This window comes from Xiphophorus couchianus, chromosome 4 (genome assembly GCF_001444195.1).
Source record: "Xiphophorus couchianus chromosome 4, X_couchianus-1.0, whole genome shotgun sequence".
Classification (NCBI taxonomy): domain Eukaryota; kingdom Metazoa; phylum Chordata; class Actinopteri; order Cyprinodontiformes; family Poeciliidae; genus Xiphophorus; species Xiphophorus couchianus.
The window spans coordinates 28,305,274-28,333,175 of NC_040231.1; the positions used below are offsets into that span (position 1 = coordinate 28,305,274).

The following is a 27,902-nucleotide window of genomic DNA, read 5'->3' on the forward strand; positions in this document are numbered from 1 at the left end:
CGGATGACACCGGTTTCTGATCTAACCCTACTACTGTCTGTAGACGGTTAATGGTAGGATGCTGGGCTAACTGCTGAAACAAATGCAGAATTTTGTCCAAATATAGCCGCCGAACCAGTGAATCACCATGCTGCAGTGTTCACCCACACTTTCCTCCTCATTGTAACTGAAACAAAATAGCTTGAACTATCTTTCTGCTTATGCAATCACAGAACACCTGTTGCAGAAAACATTGCTGAAGCCGTGACTCAGGGAGCAAGACCCTCTGACCTCTTGTACGCGATCCTTGAAATCCCAAGGAAAAGAAAAAGAAACTTTCTCGGCTCCCGTTTGCTAAGTAAGACAATTACCTACAATGGCACAGAATCATAGAATCACACTAATGACCTGCCTGGTGTGTTGAAAGACAAAAACACAAAACCCAACAGATGCATGACCAAACCAACCGGCTAACACTCGAGGGAAATAAATGAGCTAAGAGTGGTCGATTAAATCCAAACCACATTTTGGTATGAAAATCTGTCAGGTTAGGCCGTGTAGGTTTGAGATCAACGCTGCGCATCGATTTAAATGAAATTAGTGGGACGTGAAAGAATACTGATTACAGTGGAGAAGAGAAGAGGAAAAATAGGGTGGCACAGGGATGAGCATGTATCATACATATACATCATACTGTATTCCTATTTTTGCTGCATTTTTCTATTTTTACTTTTATAGCGGCTTTTTTCTTTATTTTCTCTATTGTATTTTAATTAGGTTATGAAATATGTAGTTTTGATTTGAAATTGTTTGTGTTGCTGTCAGTCTTGGCCAGGTCTCGTTTGGTAAAACACTTTTTAAATCTCAACGACAAATAAAGGTTACGTGCATACATCGTTTTTCATTTAGTGTGACAAATTTCTTATAAGATTTTGACGTATTGTTGGCACAAGAAATTATTATATTGTTTAAAAACACTAACTGGATTGGCAGGATTTAGATTTTTGCTATTTTTATATATATATATATATATATATATATATATATATATATATATATATATATTTTTTTTTTTTCAATAAATTTGAAAATCTGATTAAATGTATTTACCGTGTGCAGATTATTGACACAAATCACACTTTTTTATGTGAGTGGTGTCCTAAAGAAGCGTCTGGTGATCTTCCTAAAATAATGGCCTAAATCACTTTTACCAAATACGAGTTTGACTAAAGAAAATTACCACCGCTTTATTCCCAAAAGATGATTTAGGCTTAAAAAAAAAAAGACACTGTTGACAAACAATGACTAGGGCGGTTATTTTACGAAGGTGACGATATTACAAACGGAAATGTTTTTATGTTGTGGCGGCATGACTGCCGTCACAGCGATACGGCTACCTTAAAAAAAGTAGTAATAACTAGTTCTTATCGCCACTTTTATCGTTGTCACAAAATATCATGATAAAACTTTAAGTCTGTATCGCCCAGCTCTATGGCGGGGACCAAATTACTCCCCATTTGACAGACGATCCTGACGATGAGGACGTGAAACAGCTGACGTTTTGCTCCCTCAACATAAATACTGCCAGTTATTTCCTGTATGATTGGCGTCTCTCTGAGAGTCGCGGTCGTCCGTTGGGCTCACAGCTGTATGCAGCGGAAGATCCTGTCTGTAACTACCGGGAAAACGGCAGCATAAAACTCCAGGAAGTCTGATGGCGATGAGCGAGGCTCTGCGGCGTAATTGCATTTTGCTGTAGGATGTCTGCAGAAGTACTCAGGACAATTAGTGGTGATGGTAGCCGGGGAGAGAAACGGGAGCAGCGATCCTTGATTAAATGAGTTCGGCACAAGAGGAACCAAGTAAAGGAAGTTAAACCGAATCAGCACAGCAGAACCCCACGTGTGATTTGCCAACTGCTTCAACTTTTTTTACATCAGAAAGAAAACATTTCCCTTTGGTGGTTTTGACATAAACCATTAGCAGTTTGACACAGCTAATCTAGTCAAACTGATTTGTCTCAGAGAGTTACTTGAAGAGCTGAAAAAAGCGGTAAGTTCTGGTTTAAGTTTTCTCTTGTGATTTTTTTAACCATATAATCCAGTTTCCATTGAAAATATTTACTTAGCTGTTGACCGAGCATCTTTCTTACCGAACCAACAGCAAGAGCCGTGTAACATTAACGACTTACTAAACATTTCTGCACCACAAATCTGGAACAAACTTCCAGAAAACTACAAAACGGCTGAAACACAGAGTTCCCTTAAAGCAAGACTAAAAACCCACCTGTTTAGAGCTGCTTTTGATTAGTAAGTTGAACATTGGTCAACATATTTGATATGTATTAGATTGATGATTTTGTTAATGGCATTTGACAAAATGTAACGTTATTGCTAGTTTCATAATTAACGACTGTGCCTTGTTTATTTGACTCCAGCCAAATAAACTTGAATTGAATCGAATGAACATTTAAAAAGAAAAGATTGCATTTTACTGAATCTAGTAGAAATCAATTCACATTTTACAATACCTGTATAAGTTTTGTTTAAGTCTACAAATAAATCATTAAAGATTTTTAATAACTATTTGTCTTTGAAAGAATTACTTGGATAAACTGTGTGAAGCGAGTTCCTTTTACTCAAAGCATCATAACCTTTTAGATATAAATCAGCCAAATTCCAGTGTAATTTTTTAGTTTCTGAATAATGTTTCAATTCAAATGCTAACATGCATTTTAGTGCTGTTAGTCACCCTCATGTACTTGATGCTAAATGTGCTAATGGTGGAGAAACAACTTAAAGTTACAGGAAAACAGTCAATCATCTGCGGCTACGCTAACTAGCCTGAGCATTCGCAACATGCTAAGCTAGTGACGTTGTATTAGAGAGAAGAGAGGGAAGTTGGGGGGGATGAGCAGGGTCACAGGAAAATGTGATTCGCTGCGCTAAGACCCGCCCCCTGGCTCTGATTGGTTGTTTCTGGTTAGCGCTGGAGAACTGGGAGAAGGCAGAGAAACGTAATTTTTATCTGTCTCTTTTCATACTGTCACAACACGACAGTCTCAACAAATATGTAAAGAAATATATATATTTTTTTAAAACTTTACATACTGCAGCTTTAATACATAAGCATGCCGCACTATTCAGGTTTTACTTCCAAAAACAACTTTGTATCCTATTACGTCCAGTTCCAAATCCCAGTTGAATACTCTCAAGTTCAGGTAGCAATAATATTTGTGTGAGGCAGTGCAAGACTGCGAAACAAAACAAAAAAAACAACCTGGATAAACCCAACTCAAAGTTGGCCAGTCTTTCCCATCTCACAGTCAAATTGAGCCTGCCGGTGGGGGGGGTGGGGGGCATAACAGGTGTGTAATCTACATAACAAAATCACCACATAATCACAGCAATTACCTGCACACAAAATTGTGGCTTGTGTTAAAATCCGCCTCTCATCAAGGCCTGCGCACCACTACTGCAGATTTAGCCCGAAGCCCCTCCTGAGGGAAACGCCGACCGGAGGAAATTCAGCCAGTCTCCGCCATTCCAAGCGACTGCGATAAGACTATCATGCGTCTCGGGTCCAGAGCGCCGGCGATGAATTGTTATTGGCTATCAAAAGTGACAAACGTGAGAGTGTTACCCGTAAGTAACTGATTGTATCTATCGCAGTGCGGTCCAGAGGATGGGCGATGAGTTTTTAATTAATGTGCTCGGTTATTTTGATGCCAACTTGCTCGTTTTAATAAATGCTGTCAAAAATAATGTTTTCCTTTGTTGTACCAGAGTCCATTTAAAAGTTTGTGCTGTCTTGTTATTTGCTATTTCTTTATGCCATTTTTTTTTTAAAAGCAACAGATCCTCAGTTTCGCAGAGGGAGGACAGTACTTGCCGTCATATGTCTTGCAGACTCCCATCTAAACAAGATGTTTAAAGAATCTCTCCAGACCACTTTGCTCCAGTAGCTTTAAGGCGGAACGACTTAGTTCTGGGGACTCAACCATGCAGCCTGTTTTTCCTCCATATTGTACATTTTCAAACACCAACCCTGTTTTTTATTTAATCTTTATGCTAATATGTCAGCTGAAGTTACTTACTTTTTTTTTCTTGGCAGTTGTGTAAAACTGTGTTCTGGTTTCAAAGCAATTTCTCATTTTCCACTTCTTTTATTCCCCCATGACTCAGGACCAGCTAATGCCACTGCCTCGCTGAATGAAACACGCAGGCGAACTCAGTAACTTTGTATACAGCGTCTAATTATAACCGAATGAATCACAGGTGAGTCTGTTTACCTTTCAGAGCCATTTAATCTCGTGTGTTTCAGGTCAAACTGCCATGATATTTGAACCTTGGATCGGGCTTCATTTGCTCGGCTTCTGATGTCACTTTATAATCGATAAAAGAGCAATCAATTGTTTGGTAATAAATGGAACCCCACAATCACTAGTCAGTAGTGACAGAACAGTTTTTGTTATTATCATTTATAAGCTGCATTTCCATTGACCTTAAATTAAAATTACGTTTTACATTTTGCTTCGCGTAAAAGTGATAATTTTGGGAAAAAAAGCTAAAAGGTTTGGTTTCCAGAATGAGGTTGTAGATGTGCTTTACAGAACTGCAATGGAAACTTTGTTTTTGCATTACACGAGTCACGTGACGGACAACCGGACGTTACTACTGGCGGAAACAAAGAAAATGACAGGAAGTGGTAGAAGGATGATGTTTTTTTTTTTTGACATTGCGTTCTGCAAAATTGCCAACTACAATTTCCCCAAAACACCTCACATGTAGTCGCTTCCGAGTATAACGGGGTTGAATAAGACGCCGATGTATCGTCTGACTGATAGATGATCTGTATGAAATGTGACATTTGTCACTGCCATGTTTTTTAATGCCTTATTCCGCAAACAGGCTTATTCGTGTGTGATTTTAATAAAACTTCTTATTTAATAAAAACACTGCAAACGAAAAAATGTGTTTTTTGGGCCTTTAGCAGAACATTGACAAAGATTTGCGTACATTTTTGACATTTTCTGAAAATCAAAACAAAAAAATAAATTCACAACATTTTCCTGGGGTGTGTAAATTTAAGAGCGCAGCTGTACATGGACAGGTCAGAGTTACAGAACAGCTTAAGTCAATTACACTGAGGTTTTTTCTTTTTCCACAACACATCATACAGTTGATGGGCAGATTTAGGTGTTTATTATGGCGAGCCTCCGATTTCTTTTTTTACGTAACGCATGACTGGGAATAGCTGATGCACAATGACAAAGTGCCTCAGCGCTCAAGTCGTGTTTGAAATGTAAAAGCACCTGCTGCCCGCGTCCAACACTTGGTCCTGTGGTGAGCAGGCGTTAACGAGTGAGTGAGGGGAACAGGGAACTATTCCAACATGACGTGTGACTCCACGTCTCACCGTGTCGGTGTTCCAGATTTTAGCAGATGCTGCAAGAGCCGAACGTTTCGCGTTTCTGGCTTCGCAAAACGAAATGCAAGAATACGAGTTGAAAGGACGGCACTTTTTTTCCACTCGATTCCTGCTCTTGTTTTTCTTTCCTCTTTTACTTTTTCGCCTTTTATTGATTCGATTTCGATTTCCAAAAAAAGTTGGAGGAAGGAGCCTCACTTGGCAATGCAAGCAGGCACACGCATAGGGGATTATAAAAAGTTTTATTCCCGAAGCATAAATTGGACACATGCCAAAAATAAAACCTCATGCAGAACATAAACTGAAACGGAGAGGAGGATTTGTTATTGCATAAAAGACGAGGGACACAAATTGGCGCGCAGGTGGAATAATTGTGAAATTACTATTAGGAGCTGGTGTGATGGGAGTGAAGACGGGCTGAAGAAGCACGATGGGAAGGCGCAGAAAACAAACAAATCAAACTCAGATGACTGTAGAAGTATTTAGTAAAAAACACAAATATTAAAGTTAAAGGAACAACAATCTAACACAATCTTCAGTTTATGTTCTTTAGCTGAGTCACACAACTTCCTAATCATAAATCACAGACAATAAAGAGTCACTCATTACATCTCCTTATGCTTCTCATTCAAACACACGTTAAACGTCTGTCCTCCGTTCAACAAATATACAGCTGTATTCTACTGAGGTTTATGTGATGGACCAACACAAAATGTCAGAGTAATTTATCTTTGTTGAAGATGAATTCAAAGTGTTGCGTTCATCTGCCGCGCCAGCGCTCTGTAAGAACGAAGGTGTGTCCATACATGCTTTTAACATCCACAGGTTCCCCTTCCTTGCTCGTTCATCCAGGATAACCCCAAACCCAGTCAGACTTCAAGCAGAGCATCTGTGAACATCAGATCACCACACATTCTCAGTTTGAACTTTGACTGAAACACAACACTTTAAAGTTTAAACTATTCTGCTGTAGCTCCAGCTAAAATCTTTTTTTTTTTTTTTTTGCAGTTTCCAACGTATTTTCCTCCAGGATTCCCCCGACATTTAGTTCTACTCAGCTTCCAGTCGAATAGGACCAGCCTTCTTGTCTTTGCTAAAACGTTCCCAAAGAATGCCGCTGCCGCCACCATGCCTCATAGTTGAAGTGTTGTGTTTGTGGTGCTTTGAAGAAGACGGGAAATTCTGCATTTGTTAACCAAAAATAACACTTTTGCTCTGAATACAGAAGATCAGAGGTGGAGAGAGCAGCCAAAAACTGTACTCAAGTAAGAGTAGCAATATATTTTTACTCAAGTAAAAGTAAAAAGTAGCCATCTGAGAAATTAGTCAAGTAAGACTAAAAGAGGTATTTGGTAAAAAGTGATTAACTTGATCAAAACATCATTCACTTAATATTTAAAAATTACACCATTGGACGAACTAAAGTATAAACTTACATGGAAATGTGAGTAATTTAAAGACCAAAATGAAAATAATTGACATGAATTAAATAACTGAAATAACAAAATCAGGCAAAAGGAACATTTTCCCATACATTTTCCATGAATTTCAATTAGCAATATTTTACGAGCAACACCTTGAAACGTAATGAGGATTAATCTATTTTGTCATGAAGGGTCGTTCACTCTTTTCTATTGTTAAAGAAATAAAAAGAAGCAAAGCTAGTTTCCTCAATATTTTGAGGAAACAAATTGCTCTCCATCGAGTAGATGTCACATTAAATATGACCTCATTTGATTTATACACGCAAACTAAGTTCTTAACTAATTGGACATCACATTAACACATCCTAAATCCTTCTGCTTTTACACCTTTCATTCCTTTTTCTTAAACGTGGAGGAGAAAATGGAGCGATTCCTTCGCAGTCGGCCTCCAACCAAAAAAACAAAAACAAAACCCACCACAGAATCTGCGGCGGCGACTCAAAAATGTTATTAATGTGCCGTTTAATGGGATCAGACGTAGCAGGCTTATCTTAAGGGAAGCCTTTTAAAAGGCAAACAGGAAGGAAACAGGTGCTGCAGATGAAGAAGAGGGTGTCAGGACTGCTAATTACATCAAGCAAAAACATTTTAAAAGCAGGTCCGCGGGTTAAGCGGCAGCCTTTCTCTGGGGGCTTTCAGGACTTTTAGGCACAGCTGCTGGGGATAGATGGAGGCGCGTACCTGACAATTAAAGAAAGGTCATCAGCAGCACGTACACCGGTGGCTCGCGCCCGTATCCCCAACACTCGTATGAAATAAACCAAAGGAGAACAGAGGGACCCCTTTGGTTTATTTGTGAACACACTCGGCGGGTTTTCCTTCAGCTCTGAACGAAGCGGTTAAAAAGTTTCTGATGCAGAGAGGAGAAACCATCGTAACGTCTACGAAGATTCATTCATGTTTTTGGGTTCGAATGACGCACAATGCGAGACAAGTAGTCCTGAGATCGCTCATTTGTGGGTTGGTAAAGTGACTTTCTTTCTTTTTTTTGTCTTGCAAATAACTGATTGTGTATTTTTTAATTTATTTTTTTGCCACAGCTTTAAGTCATCCGTGTTATTCTGCCGCAGACATTACGCTGTCACTACAAAGGGCATAGGCTAAATCTCACAGAATAAATGACACGGAGGCCGAGGAAAGACCAAACAGATGGCGAGCGGCGGCGCCCGACGGCCCGCGGCAGCACCTTTAGATCCTCGCCGCACAGGTCCAATTTATCTGGAAAGGCTTTACAGCAGGCGTGTCCAAAGTCGGTCCTCAAGGGCCGGCATCCTGCATGTTTTTGTTCTCTCCCTGGTTGTAGTAACAACCTTCTCAGCTTGTCAATGTTCTCCTAAGGCCTCTAATGAGCCATCATTGGATCCAGGTGCGTTAAACCAGGGAGAGAACTAAAACACACAGGATGGCGGCCCTCCAGGACCGACTTTGGACACCCCTGCTTTACAGGAACATATGTAAATACATCAACGTTAAATAATGGCAGAAAACAACAACAATTAAAAAAAAACTCCCATCTGGCCCACGACAGTCGTTTTCACCAGAGGCTTGGATCTGACGTGTTGAGATCGTGATGTTGTTTCGCGGCGTGGCACATTTGTTGTACAGACAGGAATCTTTTGTCATTTTGATGTTCCAAGTAGTAACGCTCAAAGTGGCGGCGGTGTTCTCAGGCACTGGAGGAGGGCGGATATGTCTCTGACTCCGGCTGCGTTTCCGTTACAGGCGTTTAATTTCAGAAAAAAAAAAACACACACACACACACACCCCGACAATTTCGCAATTGCAAATCAGACTTAAACCAGACTTCTCTTGTTTTGGGTCAACTACTATTACCAAAATGATTTCTATTTACTAAATAAAAACAAAACTGAGTGGAAGAACAGCCTGTCAGTTAAGCAATCAGATGTTTTCAAAGGTATGACATCATCATCTGGGCTTTCCCTCAACTTTTAAAGAGACAGTAATCATTCTGAATGTAAATTTCTGAATTTATAGACATTAACAACTACATTTCTGATTCTTTCTTAGAACTACTTGAAATGTCACAAAACCAAAATAAATGCCATTTTACACTTAATACAACAGATGTAAATATGAAAAAAGGTTTCTGGTGAAGCCGTACATTTAAACCTGCAGGTTAAATTACGCTCAGTCACATTCATCGAAGGTAAAGTCTAATCCTTTGGTTTAATCCCAGCCTGAAGAGAAACATCAAAATTGCTGACAAACTAACACTTGGGACGGAGGAGGATTGTTTGAAGGAAATGTGCCTTTTCCTAATTCGGTGTCAAAGGCTGCCGAACGGTGGCCTGCGAGCGGAGATAATCAAACGGGAGCCGTGCAGGCTGCGAGGCGGCTCCAGGTTGGCCCTGTCGTCTTTCTTTTTATCGTTCTGCCTCGACTGACCTCTAGTCACCGAACGTTTAAAAATACTTTTAATCAGAAACATCTCTGACTTTTCTATATTTTCAGCACCAACCGGAAAGCTACGCTCAATCCCTCAGCATCCCTTTGCATCAGTTGTTCTGTCCGTACCTCTTTACTGTCTCTTTTTTGTTTTTCCACACCACTTTACTGCCTCATCTTCCCAGGTGTCCTACAGCCATAACTGACAGCCTGGCTGCACCAACAGTAAATTACGAAAGGAGAAAGGTCATTCCACAGGGCGTGCTTACTAAGTAGAAACATGTTGCTCAGGAAAAAGGCCAGAGAGAAGGATCGTACCGTCAACAAGGATGCAGTTATATACTTAAGAGGCATGCTTCAGAGAAAACCTCATTTTCTCTTTATACATTTATATGCAGCTGTATACTTTTAAAGTCCAGCCTCCAGGCTTGCAGAGCGCTTTGACGAAGGTTTGCGAGAGGACGAGTCGCTCGGTAGAACTCGGTGAACTCTCGCGAGCTAATGCCAACTGTGCATTAAGTCCGGCAATAAAATGTTCTCACCGCTAATCTTTTTTCCCGGCCGTATTTTCAGAGGGTTATGACAAAGTGGAAGCGATCGGAACCAACGGCAACTCAGCCGCGAGCCGACCTGGAAGAGCCGAGACTGTTCAAGGGTCGTGTTGAATCACAAAGCGGGGTCAGCTAGACGCCGAAGGATGTAGTGTGAGTAAGCACCTGCAAAACATCCAGGCTTCAAGTAGCTTTCGGTTTAGTTCAAGTGCAAATGAGTAGAGGGCTTCATCGGCAGGGCTTCCCTGGCCGTGGATATTGCGATATGTATAAATCTAAATATATATATCTCCTACCAGTGTAGCAAATTTAACTTAAAAGATATATAGTAGGGTCAGATGTGTGGAGAGGCTGCCCCGTGTATGGAGTCCTTTAGTCCTCGACGAAGCCGTCTGAGGTTTGATTCCCGAATCTGGAACATTCACAACATTTCCTGTCTGATTTGCTGTAAATACAAGCCACTAGTTTCTGCCAGATCAATTTCAACTTTTTTTTACTTGGATCAGCTTTGGAACATTTCCAGTTGTCACATACAGCTCTGGAAAAAACGTAAGAGCCCGCTGCACTGAACCGCATTCCTGGTTATTACGCCAAATGTTGATCTCTGAACTCTCCCTGAGTTGAAACATTAGTTTTGTTGTTTCTAAATGAATATGAACTTGTTTTCTTTGCATTATTTGAGGTCTGAAAGCACTGCGTCTTTTTTTTGTGATTTTCACCGTTTCTCGTTTTCTGCAAATGAAAACTAAATCTTTGCTTGGAGTTTCAGAGACATGTTGTCAGTAGTTCATAGAATAAAAGAACAATTTTCATTTTACTCAAACATAGACCTACAAAAAGTGAAAGCAGAGAAACTGATCATTTTAAGTGGTCTCCTAATGTTTTCCACTTATTTGCCATTTTTTGTACCCTTCTCCTGACTGATACCACAGAATCCTTTTGATTCTTTGTCACCGCTCTGCGCACAATACTTTTTTTTTGTATCTTAAAGGTCCAAATGAGTAAATGTGAACTAGTGGGCATTCAAACTTTATTCCAGGTTAATCAGTCTTTGTAATAAGCTGCAGGCGTGAACTCGATTAGACTAAATGTGCTACAACTAGAAGCTAAATTTTCTCTAAGATAATGTTAGCATAAGACTCTACACAGTTAGGTTTATATAACTGACTTTAAGCAAAGCAATAAAAATAATCCATGGAACATATTTCTGCGTAAAACTTTCTCTTATGTTCGAATGTCACCATTGTTTGTTTTGTTGTTGTTTTTTACTGAAATCTGAATTAAGCCACAATAGTGGTACACGTGCATGGTTCCTGACTCTGCGTTCAAAAATTCAGAGATGTGTTTTGGTTACTTCGTATGATCTGCAGAGGCACAACGGTATCGTTAAAGGAAAATTAACCCAAATTGATTCCACTGGAAATACCCTTGAAAGAAAAGCAAAGAAAAGGCACGAGGGATTTCATGATCGGTGTTTGAATGCAAACGAACGAGTGCTGTGGAGTACGCTTACTTGAACATCCCAGATGCGGCGCTGGGGAGGAGATGGACGATCTGGATCTCATGTTAATCAGCTGATGTGAGCAGCGGTGTTCTGACAGTTTCATTTTGCCGGAGTGTGGTAGCGCTGGAGCTCGGGGTGATTTATCCAGACGATTCTTCTTAAACCACACAGGTCACATTTTAGAAAGCGTAATTAAACTTTAAACCATTTTGTGTCTTTTTCTTTTCTTCTTCTTCTCTGTTTTCTTAGAATCCGTGGCCAGCGGTACGTATCCTTTACATATTAAAACAGAACCACTTAGGGCCTCAAATTCCCTGCACTCACTGCGCTCATTGATGTGACAGACTCCATTTCATTTCATGAAGTGTCACCTGTCATTTCCTAACCTATAGAATTATGCTGTCATGATTCAAATAGCTCTCTCTCTCGGTTTCTCCTTCTCGCTCATTTCTTTTCTTCTTAAAATAGACTTCCTATGAAATTGCTTTGTTTTTTTTGACTGAGGGTCTTTAGAGGGTTTTTTTTCACGTTGAAGCCACAAACTAAAATATGTTTTATTGAAGATTAAACATGAAAAAACTGGCACAAAGTACTGCTTAATTGAGAAGGGGAAGATGAAAATCTTCATTTGATTCAAAAGTTTTTTACAAAACAAATCTGAAAAGAATGATTTAATACTTTGTTGGAGCATGTTTTGCTGGAATTAAAGCCTTTTTGCAGCCACTCAGAGCTGTTTGGGTTATTTTTCTTCTTTCTTTGCATACCCACAGGCTAAAATCTCTAAACTTGATGCTGTTTGCAAAACAGCTCAAGTGTAGTAAATTCTCATTAGATTAATATTTCTTGTTTTAACACAGATCCCTAGTTGGATTTAGGTATGGCCCTGAGCATTATGTTGCCACCATCATGTTCTTCTGAGCTGTAAATTATTGGCGCTTCAACAAGCATACCAAGGGCTGCTTACTTGATTGATGCTCTTCTTGCTAGGCCTTATAGTGAAAGTCTTAATAGGTGTGCTGTCATAGAGCTCCCATGCTCTGGACGCAGTGTTCTGTAATTTTTATTTTTATAACCTAAGTCTAGTTTAGGGGGTTTTCACTGCTGATAGTCTCTATTTGATTTGGGAGTAAAATTGCAAGATTTGTAACATATTCAGCTGCTGCAGTTCTCTTTCAAGCTGCACTGTGTCAGACGATCCAAACTAATTGAAAAAACCTGTTCACCTCCTCGCCTGTGGTGGCGCTGCACCGGGAGCCGCTAAAAGAGATAACACCAAAACCACCGAAGAAGACTTGAGCGCCAGCTTCCTTCTTCACAAAACGTAAACAAAAAGAGTGGTGTAGCTGAATGAATTTAATTTATTTTTTATAGTTGATTTGAGTGAACCTTCTCAAGTCACTTTTTTGTAGAATTAGCATATGTCTGATTCCACATTTGCTCTTCTGTTTTCTACTGTTTTTTATTTTTGGTTCCCAAGTATTGTACCGGTGGGACGCTTATTGTTGTCGCACAAGGCCCGGCTCAGTGACGCGGCTGCGTAACTGCGCTGCTGGTGAGACGTGTGCGAATGCTGTCTCTTCCTCAGTATAACGTTAAAAACAACTTTAACTGTTTGTGTGCTGCATGAAAACATATCGTTTACTGTGATTAAGTTGTTTTAAAGACTATGGGGTTGGATAGAATGAAACATTGTCACTTTTATAACGTTTGCCTGAAACTTTCCCTCCAAAAATGTCTTTGTTTGCTGCAGGGACATAAAAAGAGAAGCTGCCTAATTGCGCTGCTGGGATCAGACTGCAAGTCGTGTCCGCTGGTTGAGTGTGTCCTACAGTGTGTCTTATAGGTATGTGCTAAATACACACTGCTACCTGTTGTGGTTTATATCTGTTAATTTAAGGACTGTATTTCAGAATAGGCCCTTTATTCATTCTTTTACATTTAGAGGAACTTTAATATTTTTTGCTTGTCAGTTAAATAAAGCAGGAACTTGGAAAATAATACAGAACTCAAAGTTCCTGCTTTTTATTTGTTGTTGATATATATATATATATATATATAAAAGCTGCCTAACTGCGCTGCTGAACTCTGACTGCATGCCGATTTTAGCGGTTGTACAATTTCTATTTCGTGTTGGGTAATAATATATCAGGAGCCATTTCTTCTGCTAGCCCTAAAGACTCTTGCGTTTGTTGTAGTTGTATTCACCCAGAATGCCCTGTCCTGTAGTCCACCTCCTGCTTTTGGAGTGGTCTCCAGTTCACTTTCATCCACAAATAAGTTCAAACCGCACCCGAGTTCACTTCAACCAAGCCAAGACTTAAATTTGTAAGGGACCAGAGTTCACTTTTTGGTCTGCATCAGAGTTCGATTCACTCCTCCGCAAACGAACCGGATCTTCTAGATAAAAAGCTAATGTTAGATTAAAGTGGACTAAACAAGGCTGGTGTGAAAGTCCTCCATAAACTTCTCGATTGAATGAATCAGATGAATCGATTGAACTGGACTTGTTAAGGTTCTCAGAGTAGAAAGGAGTCAGAACAAATGCATGCAAAACGTTTCAGATTTCTATTTTGGAGAAGAAAAAAAAGCTTTTACACTTTTTCTCCCACTTATCAATCATGTACTATGTTTGTTAGTCAATCCCCCCCAAAATCACAATAAAATCAATGCAATATTTGGTGTTAATAAGACAGAATTTATGGCAAGGCGAAAAATGATTAAGAAATAGCGTTTTAGGTCAAAATCAAATCTGTACTTCTTCTTCTCCTTTGCGTTGGTGGAACTGCTTGTCAGCGTTGAATTATTGGTCCGTTCTGTCGGCAGGGGACTGTCCTCCCACTGCTGCATCAAAGAATCCCTTCATGTGTCAGGAACATTCAGAGCATGAGATGAGGCAACCCTTAATTGTTTCTGACAATTAAATCAAATATCTGTGCGATATTCCTCTTTTTTTTCTCCTTTCCCCCCCTCGGACGCTGACGTGCAGCATTTGTTTAGAAAAAAAAAAAGCACATCTGAATAAAATATTGTGCGTTGAAGTCGGAAGTTTTCATCCACTTGTGGATCGAAAGAATGTCCAATTTATTCAAAGTGAAGAAGTTGACTATCACGTTTTCTAGAAGTACATGACAGTCTTCGATGCCTTTAAAGAGACGGACACACGTTTCCTCGTGGTTTGAAAACGCCTGACTCACCGGACGTTTTATTCAAAACTGTGAAATTTAAAGTGCTACGTGGGAGATTTTCTCACAACTGGGCAAATAAAGTAATTGTGCTTTTTTTCCTGCAGTTTATTCAGATATGAGGACCCTACAGGGAGGTGGAATGATTAATTACTTGTTTACTCTTGAATAAATGCTCCCTCACCTCTTATTTAACCTTTTTGCCGCTAAGTGCTCATTAGAGAAATTGGTGTAATAGAAAGGACCAGATCTAGTCTTGTATAAATAAAATCACAGGGTTTGTCTTTTGAATTCCCGCTGTTGCTTGCTCTGATGCTCACAGCTGCACCGTTGGGCAGCTGTTGGTGCTAACAACTTCTTGTTTTGTTCTTCAGCGTTTAAGATTTCAGACCCTTAGAACTTTTTTTTGCAATTTGTCAAAGTTACAACGTAGGAGTTCGATGTCTTCTTTGTGAACCTATGGGACAAACCGACACAAAGAAGTGTGTAAAAGTGGAAGAAGGTGAAACGCAGTTTCTACATATTTCGAATTAAAAAGGCGTGGCTCTGATTCGACTCGATCAAGAACCGGATATTTCCAATGGCGCATACCGCGAAGAAGACGACAACAGGAAGTGGTTAGAGGATCATGGCGGAGGATAATGATTTATCACGTGATCAAACGTATTCGCGTGTGATTTTAATTACGTTTCTTATTTAATGGAAACACCGCAGTTGCGAAACTAAGTTGTTTTGTTTTTTTCGACATTAAAGGAATATTGGCAAAGTTATGCACACATTTGTAATGAAAACACATCAAATCTCTTTTTAGTCCATCCATCCATTGTCTATGTACGCTCGTTCATGCAAAATGCCAGCCCATCATAGGGACCAAAAAAAAAACATGCAAAATAAAGGCAGTTTAGAGTAAACAATTAACCCAACATGTGTTTTAATCCAAAGCTATGATAGAAGAATCTGTAGACAGGACATCTGCTAGACATGCATCCCACAAACCTGGATGGATGTTAACGCTGCGTATTAATACTGAATGCTTCGTCACCACAGCGACACTCGGTGGTGTTGCTGGTACATCTTCCAGCTGGTCAGCAACCATGAACTTAAACCGCAGCTACATCAGGATCAAAACCTATTCATATGTGATTTTTTTTGCACTCTAATTTGTCATGTTAGTCAATTCGCTTAAAGATTCAATAAAGTATATTTAATTTTACGGATGGAATGTGTTGTAATTTTGAAAAAAAGAAAATTCAATAATTATGAATATTTTACAAGGTGCCAGGTTGTTTGCTTTCACACAAAATGGCAAACATACTTTTTTATTTTTTATTTATAGATTCATGGAGCCACTGAAGCACGTACGACTTTGACTTCAGTCTCAGCCGTCACAAATTTCCATTCATTTTTGTCTATCTAAAGTAATCTGCAGGAAAATTGTTGTTTTCACTGCAACATCAGAGTCCGAACAGATAAATAAACCGTCATACAACAAAATGTGAAATCTTACAAGTTCCTCTAGTCCCAAGTAAAGAAAAGAAAACAAGGCTTTGTTTTTATAACATGATAAAAACAACACTCTAGAAAAGTAAAAGAGCGTAATCCCTTTGTTTTAGAAGAAAGGACCGTAGATAAAAAAGGAAATTGTTGGAGAAGAATCAATTGCCAAAAAGAGCATCGAGACCCAGAAAGAGAGCTTGGGGCTATCATGGGCCCAGTTCCTCGCACAGCTCATCAAAAACAGGCCCTGGAAACCGAAAGCTTTGTGGAAGCCAACAATCATCTGCTGCCAGATAATCAGAGATGTGTAAATACTTGCTTAAAGTCACATTAGCAGGGTCTTCCCACACCACCAACTTTCTACCAAACAATAAGCTGAGATTGTGTATTTATAGCACTTAAAACAGCACAGAGCCAAAAAGAAGCCAGGTCTCTGAACTTTCTTGTTCCGTTTTCCTCCTATTTAATTATCCACGTTTGACATTTTCTGCTAGTTGTTCATTTATTTATTTTTTTTTTTTTACAACCAGTAAGCAGAGGAAAACCAACTGACAAAGACTTTGTAAAAGGGATTTTTTTTTTTTTTTTTTCGAAATCACCTAAAACAGAAAATTTGGATCTAATGGCAGGCACGGATCTTGGTTTATTAGGGTTTTGCTAAATTTAGAGATACAGTGAAGAAGTCAAAACTTTATGGCTCCTCACCCAAGGAATGATGGAAAAAACAATGAAATATAGAGGATGTCAATAGTTTTTACTGAAAAAAGACAATTTGAAAACTCTTGGCACCTCTACAGCAAAGACAAAGAACTGTCACTATATGACCTGGTCCCACACCGAACCATCAACTTAAATGTTTTATTGCAATATTTGGACTGAAGGACTCAATGAAATCGTTTTACTTCTACCGGGTCTTGTTGTAGACACAAAGGCAAAGTTTATATTGTATTTTTTCCTACTTTTCTTCACGTCCATCTGTCATGGCATTACATGGAAAAGGGTCTGCCCTTTTTTAAATCATATTTTTTAGAGGGGTCTCCCAAAAGGCCTGTGACATGCATTTTTCATCCACACATTTTCCATTCAGCCCTTCTGTTTTGTATATACATAATGTATACTCCACAGTGTAACACATTATACAGTCTCTTGACCATAAAACTTTCACACACGTGGAGGTGAACATCTCTGTCATCCATCCAGTCAAATGATGATCACTCTACTCAGAAAAGTACCAAACTATTCAGCAGCTCTTCTTCTGGTTGATCAGTAAACGTATTAGTGGAAATTCAGACACTAAATCTAGGATAAAAAATCCACAGCATCTCCACAGTATGTCATTTTGTGCCTACCTTCTCAGGCAACTTCTTAAACAATAACTTAATTTAAAAAAAAAATTAAAAAAAATCTGTTCCCAAAAGGCTTCTTGGTTTTAAGGCAAAACACTTAAGTGCTAGCTTACTGCTGGTTGCCCATCATTGATTCATGCATTTCACGCACAATAAATTATGCAACCGGGTGTAAACTTTTTGACCTCTTTTAAGATTACTTTTTAATGAGCACTTTGTCCTCTGCTGTGCCGTTGGACCATTATCCGAACTCAGTGTCGCGTTTTCACCAACTGCAGGACATGAGTGGTGGGCTGTGAACTGGCATTAGGATTTGGTCAGTTACTAAATCTGGCCCAGTCCAAGGACAGTGGCAGCAAGAAAGTTTGACTTGGTAGGTACATCTGTTAGATGATCATGCCTGCAAGCCCATGTAGGCCCAGAAGATCACTTTATCTTGATTTTGAATGCCAACGTGAAAGTGGGGACTCTTAAGTTTTCAAATTTTCGGTTTTTAGGAAAAGTGTCAGAAAAGTTATTGCAGGACTGGTTGGTTTGAGTTACCTAAACATTCACCGAGACGTTGCCAATGTTGGATTTTTTTTACTTTTTAAAAATAGGACGTCTCTTTAAACCGTCATGAATGGGACAGGTTTCCTTTAGCCAAGAGAGGATGTGGTATAACAACTTCAATCTGGGAGGAACTGCAGGTCGAGACATTTGGTAAATGTACTTTCCAGGTGGAGAATTCTTGTTTAGCACTCTGTTGGTCATACTGACTATGCAAAAGGCTTTTCCACCAGAACCACATTTACCAAAATTGCAAACATTCATACAATGACATGCAAATCAGGAGGCATGTTGGGTTTAAGATTCTCTTGACCAGGCGCACAATGATATGCGACAGTAGAGAATGCAATCAAGTCCACAACTTTCTAACAGCAACATGACCACTCTTCCTACTGAGTTGCCCCACTAGATGGCCAAATAATGATTGACCCTATCATAAAGTCATAATGTCAAAGTCATCCCTTTCACACAGCATTTCCCAATTTGTATCAGCCTGTTGAACTTAGATCTGCATTTCGTAGGTGACAGAAGTGGCACCTGGTGTGGTAGTTTGCTCCTCTAGCTATGTGCTTAAAGGTTGGATGTGTTTGGTATTCGTACCTTGGTTGGGGTAAGGGTTCGTGGTCAAGTGAGGAGTGGTCCTTCGGGCAACTTTTTATCATCTGGATAACATTTGCCCATTCTTCTCTGACCTCAACGAGTTTTTCTTGGTACCGCATCTGCCACTTACTGGATATTCTCTGTTTTGCAGATAACTATCCATAAACCCAAGTAGTTTCTTGAAATTCTCACATAAGCCCATCAAAATCATGTGACGTTCATAGTTCCTCGACTCCACTATCTTCCACATCCCGATGCTCGATTTGAACTTCAGCCTGATGCCTTTGCCAGGTCTAGATGCCTTAATGCATTGTGTTTCATGTAATTGGCTGATCAGCCATTTGTGTTATCAAGCACATAAAAAGGAATACCTAATAAGGTGGTCAGTGACACATGCAGCCAATTTAAATACCCTGGGCCACAGTTGGATGATGGGAAATACCCTTATTCAACAAAAAGTCAATCAAGTGTAAAAAAAAAAAAAGACATACTCCATAAATACTAACAAAAACAGCATGGTGGTGGCAGCATTGACAGTTATTGTATTGCTTTAGCGAAATACAGCAGAGTATCATGTAATGGGTAAAGCAGCTTAGTATAATTAAAGCTTCTTCTTTTGGTAGCACTAAAAATGCACAAAGCAGTAGCGGAAACTTCAACAATCATAAAAGATTTAGCAGCTTCCTGTTAAATGTTTTTAGTAGATGAAATGTTTGGACTCCAGCACAACAATAAATAGTTGAGAGATGTATTTTTATTTTTGCATTCCCCCCCCCCCATTACACCTCAGTGTCTTTCTAAAGACTTCCCAGTAAAATCAACTACGGTCTGAATTATCCAACCGCAGAACATCCGTATCGGTGTTGTCTTGCTCAAATCGTATTAATATTGAGCTGTAAAGAGCACCTCAAGGCCCGAAACCTCTCCGCATACAATCGCACTGCATTATGGCTTCGCAAATGACTCCGTGATTGGGCAAAACATGCTGATGTGTGGTTTTGAGACGAGATTGGAAGGACATAAAAGGTTTGGTAGAGGCGGTGGGTTGGAGGGAGATTGGTAATTTGCGCTAATTGTGTTAAGAATGTGAATGATTGTGGCTTCGAATGGAATAAACAGTGCTTTATGCACCCCGACTTTATGGTCCCCCCCGTCACTCCTGCGCTGTTCTTAAGAAACCAGGCTTCTGAGAATACATAATTACTTGTTTTATTCTTGACTTGGCTCATGAAAAATTAAAATTACGTTTAAAGCAGGCCGCTCTCCGAGTCGTCGTGGAAGTGCTTTTGTGTGCCGATATCCAAGGTACTCGGATTGATATCGGAAACATGATTGCTCATAGACCATGATTATTATTTTTGCTTAATTTTTAAAAAAAACTAAACAAAAAAGAGGACGTGCTGAGTTAGTGAAAGCCAGAGGAGTGCTCTGACTCAAACGACGGGTCACGGAAAACACGGCCTTGTGAAAAGTACAGAGAAACGGTATGCTGGTCTTATGACATTAGAATGATATTATCGATTTTCACTTGAGCCGCTTGACAGCTACGCCCGCAGACAATCGTCGGAGTGAAGAGATGGAAGCGGCAGAAAAGGCAGGAGAGACAACGTGAGGGATGGAGGGGAGAAAAATAAAAAAACAGAGAGCTGTGGCAGATTAAGGAAAGCAGACGAATGAGTGAGATTCTGCTTGCAGAAATAGAACAACTTCTCAATCAATGTATGTCAGGGGCCCTGCTGCGCGGCTGCAGGGAATCCCTCATCATTAACCCATAAAGGAGAGCTTGGAACAGGCCAATATATTAAACAAATGGCATTTATTGCTATGGAAATATCTCCAACCTGGCTGGAGGTGGTAGCCCACCGCGCGGGACAGCAGGTTGGTATTTATAGGCCTCTCCCGCATTTCTCCGTGCCGCTTCCTCTCCGGTTCTTGCCCTTTCCGCTCTTCCTCGCCTCCTGTCGTCTGAGATCCGATATGAACGACCGCCCGCCCACTCACCCGGCTGCCCCGCCTCCCCTGGGCAACCCGTTCTCGCCGTTCCGGCATGGCCCATTGGCGACTCTCCACTTCCTGTCAGCACACACACACACACACACACACACACAAAAACAAAAGAAACGACCTGCTGGTGGACTAAGTGTTGCCCGGGGTGCGCTGGAGGAGCTGTCACGAAACCCAAGCAAGTCGAATCTGGCACAGCTCTGTGGAGTTTTGGTCTTGACAGATATAAATGCTGATCTTTGTAGAATTGGATGATTAATTAGCGATCAGTTAGTTCTCAGCAAGAGCTGCCTGTCTTAATTAGTTTCTGCTTGATCTAAGGTTTTATTTCGGCACAGCATTGATTCCCGGGTTGGAAGAGTTTTTCAGACACGAATACGCAGGCTGAAGTTCTCCTTAAGTAACTATTGAACAATAACAAAAATGATGGGAACCAAAAAAACTTTAATGTGTTTGGAGTCACAGCTGAGTTCCCTCTTTGACTGTTGTGTGGGGACTTAAAACAGTATTTAATTGCTTTACATTTTGCCACATAAAAACTACAAAATGCAATGTGTCTTATTGGAATTGTGTATGATAGACCAACACAAATTATGCACTATAGAAAAGGAGAATTTAACAAAAAAGCTGCCAACAAAAGTCACATGCCCCCAGAAAATGTCAATAGAATACAAGCTAATTAGTAAAAACTTTTATGTAATTTTAATCTCAGTATAAATGCAGCTTTTTTGTTAAGATCTCTGAGGTTTATTAGCGAATAAAAGTTCAAGTTAGGGTTAGGTTATAAAAATCCCTCCACAGTTTATGAAAATGGAAAGTGTGGTGTGCTAAATATGACTTAAAATAAATGTTACTTACTAATTTAATACCTTCAAATTGGGCTTCTGTCTCTAAAAAAAACCATTGCTCTATCAGAAAAGCTAAAAAAAGTCAGTTTTACCTTTAAATATAAGGGTCACGATCTCTAAGGCGCAACATATAACTATAAGGATCTTCAGAAATTCACCGTATCAGGGAGGCAACACTGTGCTCATTTGGCGAGAGAAAAAAAGAAAAATAAGTAACACATGATATTAGTGTTGTGTTAAATGTTGGCACCAGAAAATCTGAGAATACAACCTCAAATTGATTAGGAAAAAAAACAACAACAAAAAAACTCCTGAATAATCTAATGCTGATTATTTTCACTGAAGAGGTTAGACAAATGAATGGAAGTGACTGAATAGATGAAAAGACTGCCTCCCACTTTACATTTTTAATTTCCATGATTGAATTTTACGCGGGCCCTCGAGTCAGTCATCCAAGGCCAGTTTCATCTGCGGCAAAGATGCCGCCGTGCGCGTCTCCGCCGCTCCCATTCATCCCCGATGACTTTCCGCTTCTACCGACACCTAAAGGAAAAAAAAGAAGAAAAAAAGAAGATTCACAACCTATTGTGTACAACAACACCTCCCCCTCTCGCTCTCCTTCACACTCTTTATCCACTATTGGAGGATGAATAATTAATTCCTCATTCACAGCAAAAGGGCAAACAGACTTACAATGTTGCGCGTGAACAAGCGCTCCTAACCCACAGACCGTTGTCACGTTCATGTCTCCCTCGGGAGCAATTCCAACACAATTTACTGAGCATGAACACTGCGCTGTCGGATCCGGGCCTGAGCCTCCCTGCCTTCCTCCCAAAACACAACAAGTCTGGTCAACTAACGCCGAGGGGGGGAAACATGGGCGAAAGGCTTTGCTTTCAGGTAATGGCTCTTAGCAGTGTCTATTCATTAAACAGAGCGTCTGAACAATAGGGCTCGACGTAATGCATCTGCTTTACACGCCCTGCATTATTTATGAGTTTTGAATAGCTCTATATTCAGATTGGGTTAAAAGCTTAAAGGATGTTCAGGGACTTGTTTAATTCAACCGTGTGCTTTCATCGTAATGGAGAAGCGCTGAAAGGACGCTGATTAAAATCTACTAAAACAAACCTTTTCTCATAAAGCAACAATAATAATGATAATTTTTAAAAAGCTACAAAAACTTAGAGCGATGTAATAATCTGTCGCCTATTGTCCCGCGGTGTGTCACGTCCGCCCGGAGGTGTGCGAATGCTCGAGGGCCGCCTCGTTGTGGCTGCGTGCCGTTGCGATATTGTCAAGCTTTTGGGGAGAAGCTCGGTATTCCAAGAGGAAAGAGACGACAACAAATAAAGACGTGGTGTACAACACGGGCCTCAGAGGTTTGTTAGAAAACAATGTTGGACAAACACCATCATAAAGACCAAGGAACACAGAAGACGGGTAGGAAGGGAGTAAAGTTGCGCTGCAACTGCCAACAAACGGGTTTGCCCAACTCGTCAACCCTGACAAATTTGTCGGCAAGACAACTATTTGTTCTCGACAAACCTTCAGGAAGAGAATCGGTATGAAGTCCTCTTCAGGTTCGCCACAAGCCGTGCAGCAGAAACGGCAAACTAGAACGTGGTGCTGTACTCAGAGAAGACCCGAATTAAAGTCAATGGTACATATTTGCAAAATTTTTTGTGTGATGGGAAAATTAATGTTGTACATCATGCTGCGATAATTTCTTGGTGCTGGCGTCTTCTACCAGCGACACAGGCCGAGTCTGTAACCTTGGTAACTGAAGGTGGTGGCAGGTTAGGGCAAGGTTATTATAGTTTACTAAAACCATTGAAATAATGAAAACTGAAATTGAGAAAACATCTTTAACTGAAGTAAACAGAAGCGGCAAACTACTGTTAGCTATAGCACCCATTTAACAAAACTAAAACATAGTGAAATTATAGATATATCTTTCGTTTATGTGTTTATGAATCTATTTATTAGCCTTTCGAACTGATGTGAAATTGATTTTCTTTGCAGTTTATGTCAGCAGTTGGCAAATTCTGGCAGCACTTAGGTTAGTTTGCAAAATGGTGACAGCAAAAGTTGGTAGAGGACGCCGGAGTCAGTTGTTGTTCAACAATAACTGGATACATTTTGTGAAAATGGTGTCTTCTGTTGAGCCTTCGTTACCAAATCGATGTGTACAAAATCACAATACAATACCTATTTCAATTCTGCACATAGCCAAAGAATGAAAAAAACTAAAACAACTATTATTACTAAGAAAATTTAAACCATATTTAAACCATATAATGTCTAAAATAAACTAGCAGACACATTCTAAAGTTTACTGAATTAGATAAAAAGTTACATCGACATACAAATAAAACTATAATGCTAACTAGCCTCAGCGTTCGTGGCAGGCTATGTTTTGGTGAACCAGCTGTAGTATAGCAGACAGAAAGGGAAAACGGTGTAAGAACGAGAGTGATTGACAGCACTAAGACCCTCCTCCTGGCTCTGATTGGTTGTTTCTGACCGAATCCCAGTTGTTACTGGGAGCACTGGGAAGAAGGCAGAGCGGCTTGATTTTCTTTCACAGATTATCTGTCTTTCATTATCCCGACGCAACATAATGATGATTTTAACAAATGTGTATAAACCATTTTTCATAAAAGCCACATACTGTAGCTTCAACGCTTTAATTATATGGCTCTTTTACCTCACGTCTATAAATGCTGTTATCCAGTTCAGCCGTCTTTACGCCGCCTTGACTCTGTGCTTTACAAATCTGGCCTTGAACCCACATACGGCCTGGATTCGCATACAAGTTGTGTGCTGCACAAATTCACACTCGATAAAACATACACAGAGAGCTGGCGTCTATTTCTGTGTTCTCGGTACAGATGGGGGGTGTGGGAGTGATTTAATGAGGTGTGTGTATGTGTGAGAGCTGATAGTGAAGGTAATAGTCGGCCTGCTGGTAAATTCTGTCCTTTCTAACCTCTCGCTTCCACCTAGATCATCACCTCTCAGCTTCCAGCCGGCTTGCTTCGTGTGTTTTACAGTGTTAATAAAACGACACTCGCTTTCCGCGTCTTCTACCACGCACCGAGACAGAAAGAGAGCGAGCAAAAGACAGAGCGAAACGTAAACACTTTCACATTACTAGGGACGTCTGTGTGGACGGCGTTATGGATATAAATGTCTGTTGCACTTCACGCGGCGGTCTCGTTCGAACTAAATACCCAGACCTATTTTCGGGGCTGACGCCTGATTGTTTCTGACGGGAAGTTAATTGCTAAACACAATTCATGGGAAAAAAAAAAGAGTAAACAAAGCGCTGCAAACAGAAAATTGCCTAGGCCCAGATGAAATTGGGTGAAATCGTTTGGTACTGTGTAAGCCTAATTCATTGTCTTGTTAAGATGTTTTTTTGTTTGTTTTTAAAAAAAGATGGATCCTTTTTCCCAAAAGATCAACAGTGTCCACAGTGAAAATTCTAATTTTACATTTTTATTTTTCTTCAGCTTGTCTGCTTTTATTCTACAGAATTAAATGTAATCTTTAGTGGTGAAAGACAGAATTATTAATATACTTATGCAAATCTGGGAAAACGATCTGTGTCCAAATGATACGTTGATGTAATAAACCAGTGACGTGCGGTGAGGTTCATAGCTGGTGAGGCACTGACTTAATCATAATCATATTTACAAATGTAGACCCCCTGTATGTTATTGTTTACATGAGGAAATTTCACACATGCGGACAACGCCGGAGGGCAAAAAGACTATTCTACATGCCATAGCCGCGCTGCCGCCTTAGAATAATTCCGATAATCAAACTTGGACATGTAGATATTAATAATTTCGTGCTGTGCTCCACAGCAAAGGGAAAAACCGTTGAAGTACAACTCAAAACCACTTGTTTCTCGCTCTCTGTATCAGCGCAGCTACGCGCAGGCTTGTCGCCATAGCAACTGACAACGCCACAAAAAACCACTCAAGTATTTCACACACAAAGAGCAGGACATTCAGTCTGTTGCAGTGGTATAGTTTTAGGCTTAATGTTTATTTGTGAGTACAGTGAACCCTCGCTATTTCGCGGTTCACTTTTCATGGTCTCGCTGCTTCGCGGATTTGCATCGTGCATTGTGTTCTGCATTCTGATTGGCCAAGTCTCTCTGCTTCTTCTCTACCTGTGTGTCAACAACGTTGTGGTTTAATATGTACACGTACGTAAAACAGCTTGCCAATTTTAACATAATCGATGGTGGCATGTCGGTTTATAAGAATCTTTTTGCCCAGAAGAAAAAAGAGCGGCAACAGCTACCGATAACTATGTTCTTCTCTCGAAATAACACACCTGCAACGCAGGCTTTAGAAGAAGAAAACAGCTACAGAGCGGAGTCAGGATGCAGCGGCTCAGTCAAAAAAGCAGTGAAATACACAAGTCACTATTTGTCCTACTGTACTTTGTTTTGTTTTCTTTTCATAATAATTTTGTATTTTCTCCCGTTCTAATCCAATAACTCAGGTCGCGGTGGAGGGGTTGCTGATCTCCGCAATTCGGGCACGGAAATCCGCCTTCAGTTCGTATTGATGATTAAAATTATTATTTTACAGTACAGTAGTTATTTGTAAAAAAAAAAAAAACGTTTATACAGTACTTTTATTTGTTAAACAAATGTTTGGGCCTGTTAAAAGGTTTTGTTCTTTGGTTTCAATGTATTATGGAATATTTTATTGTATAATAATTGTAAAAAAAAAAAAAGGTTACTACTTCGTGGATTTTGCATATCGCGGGTTCTTTTTGGAACGTAACCCCCGCTAAAAACGAGGGTTCACTGTTATTAAAAAAGAGGATCATTTAATGCTAGCTTTGGATAAAACGTTTGGCTTTCTCCTCTTTTAATCTCCCGAGTCCTCGGCGAGTGACGTTCTCCGTGGGCGACGGGCAGCGACGGCGTGCTGCTAAAACGAAACAACAACAAAGCGTGTTGATGTCACAGATCACAGAGTTTAATCTCATACAAAGCAATGAACAACAAAGCTGCAGAGGAAAGAGATATGCATTTTTCTCATAAAAATAAAACACACAAGGGACAAACAAACACGAAACAAAGACAAAAAAGGCAAAAATAGCGGCCGCTCTCTCTGGTTTTTTTTTTCTAACACGGAATCTTAAAGTAAAGAGGTGTTTCCCTATTTAATATATGCAGTCAAGGCGTTCCGTTCTTTGACCTATTAGAAACTCCGTAGGGACTCAAAAAAACTTGGAAACTCCCCTCATTATGGCAAAGGTGTCTGGTTTTTGTCTAAGCAAAAGGGCGGACCACTTCGTGCTCATCTCTATCTGGTACGGGAGATCCCTGGCGCCAAAAAGTCTCTTCCCCCCTCGGAATGTAAATTTTATTGCTTTGTGTGTGGGGGAGGCAAAGGGCCCTGCTTGTTTGAATGTCTGCTATTTTAGCTCCCACATGCTCAACAGAAAACTGTTCCAAATAAGAGTGTTGGCTATACCTTTACACATGTCGTAAGATTAACTGTATGAAGCACCAAAATAATCATTATTTCTTAACACTGTATTAAGTGATTGCTGTGGTACGAGGAGAAAACTATAAATATATTGTTGCACTTTACTGTATGGCTAGCTCCATGGCTAGCTCGCTGTTACTGTCTCTTACTCTGCAGTTGTGGAGTCACAATGTCTGGGATCATGAGCGCCCCCTGCCATGAGGCAAGAGAACTGCCTGCCTCGCCTCGAATCTGTTCTCTGCCGTTTCTGATTCTCAGCACACGAAACACGTTACACAGTTGGTGACAAAAAACACTGTACATTATATACATAAGCTAAATTATGGGAAATCAATTCATACATTAAATGTTTTTTAGCCATTTTATTGGCGACGTACAGACAGGAGGAACATTCTCCCATAGAGTGGCAGCCTCTTGCAGTTAGTGAGAGGTTGATCAATCCCAGGTGAGGCTCAGCTCGCTGCTGCTTCTTTTTTCAGCATGTATTTTAAAATGTTTTAATATAAACTAAAGGCCAATACCTTCACTTTCTTCAGTCTCCCAGTAAACTAAACAACTTCCATATTGAAGGGAGCGTGAGTGTGGCGTATAATCATCATGGCGCAGGTTCAGTCCAGAGTGAAGTGTGTCTTAGATGTTGCTATGAGTGTCTGTTTCGCTTTAGTGTTAGATGTCATGTTTTACCTCGGTCTTACACACATAAACAACAGAAGGGTGTCGCTCTGGGAACCAGTACAAAGTTCTCTGTTCATTTGCAAGAAAACACTAAAAATATATTAGTATCTCATGAATTTGAAGAAAACCTGTACATTTTTAGCACACTCACATCTGTCTCTTCAGTGTTTTTTTGGTTTTGTTTCATGACTGCATATTGAATGTTTTTTTCCCCCCCAGCGATTTTGTTAATACTTTGCAAATAAATTTCCAAGCAATAAAATGTGGCAGCACAATGATTTTTGTTGTTGTTGTTTTTGCTCAAATATAGGCCAGGCTTCAC

At 40.0% G+C, this 27,902-nt stretch overlaps 1 long non-coding RNA gene across 1 annotated transcript; it reads right to left on the reverse strand.

The window, feature by feature from the left end:
* Nucleotides 1–948: 948 nt before the first annotated feature.
* On the reverse strand, nucleotides 949–26,913 carry LOC114142615 (uncharacterized). Its single transcript, XR_003595074.1, has 4 exons — nucleotides 26,546–26,913; nucleotides 26,333–26,338; nucleotides 9,668–9,677; nucleotides 949–960 (listed from the first exon to the last, which is right to left on the reverse strand). It is a non-coding gene; the product is annotated as an uncharacterized LOC114142615 (long non-coding RNA).
* Between the last annotated feature and the right edge of the window lie 989 nt (nucleotides 26,914–27,902).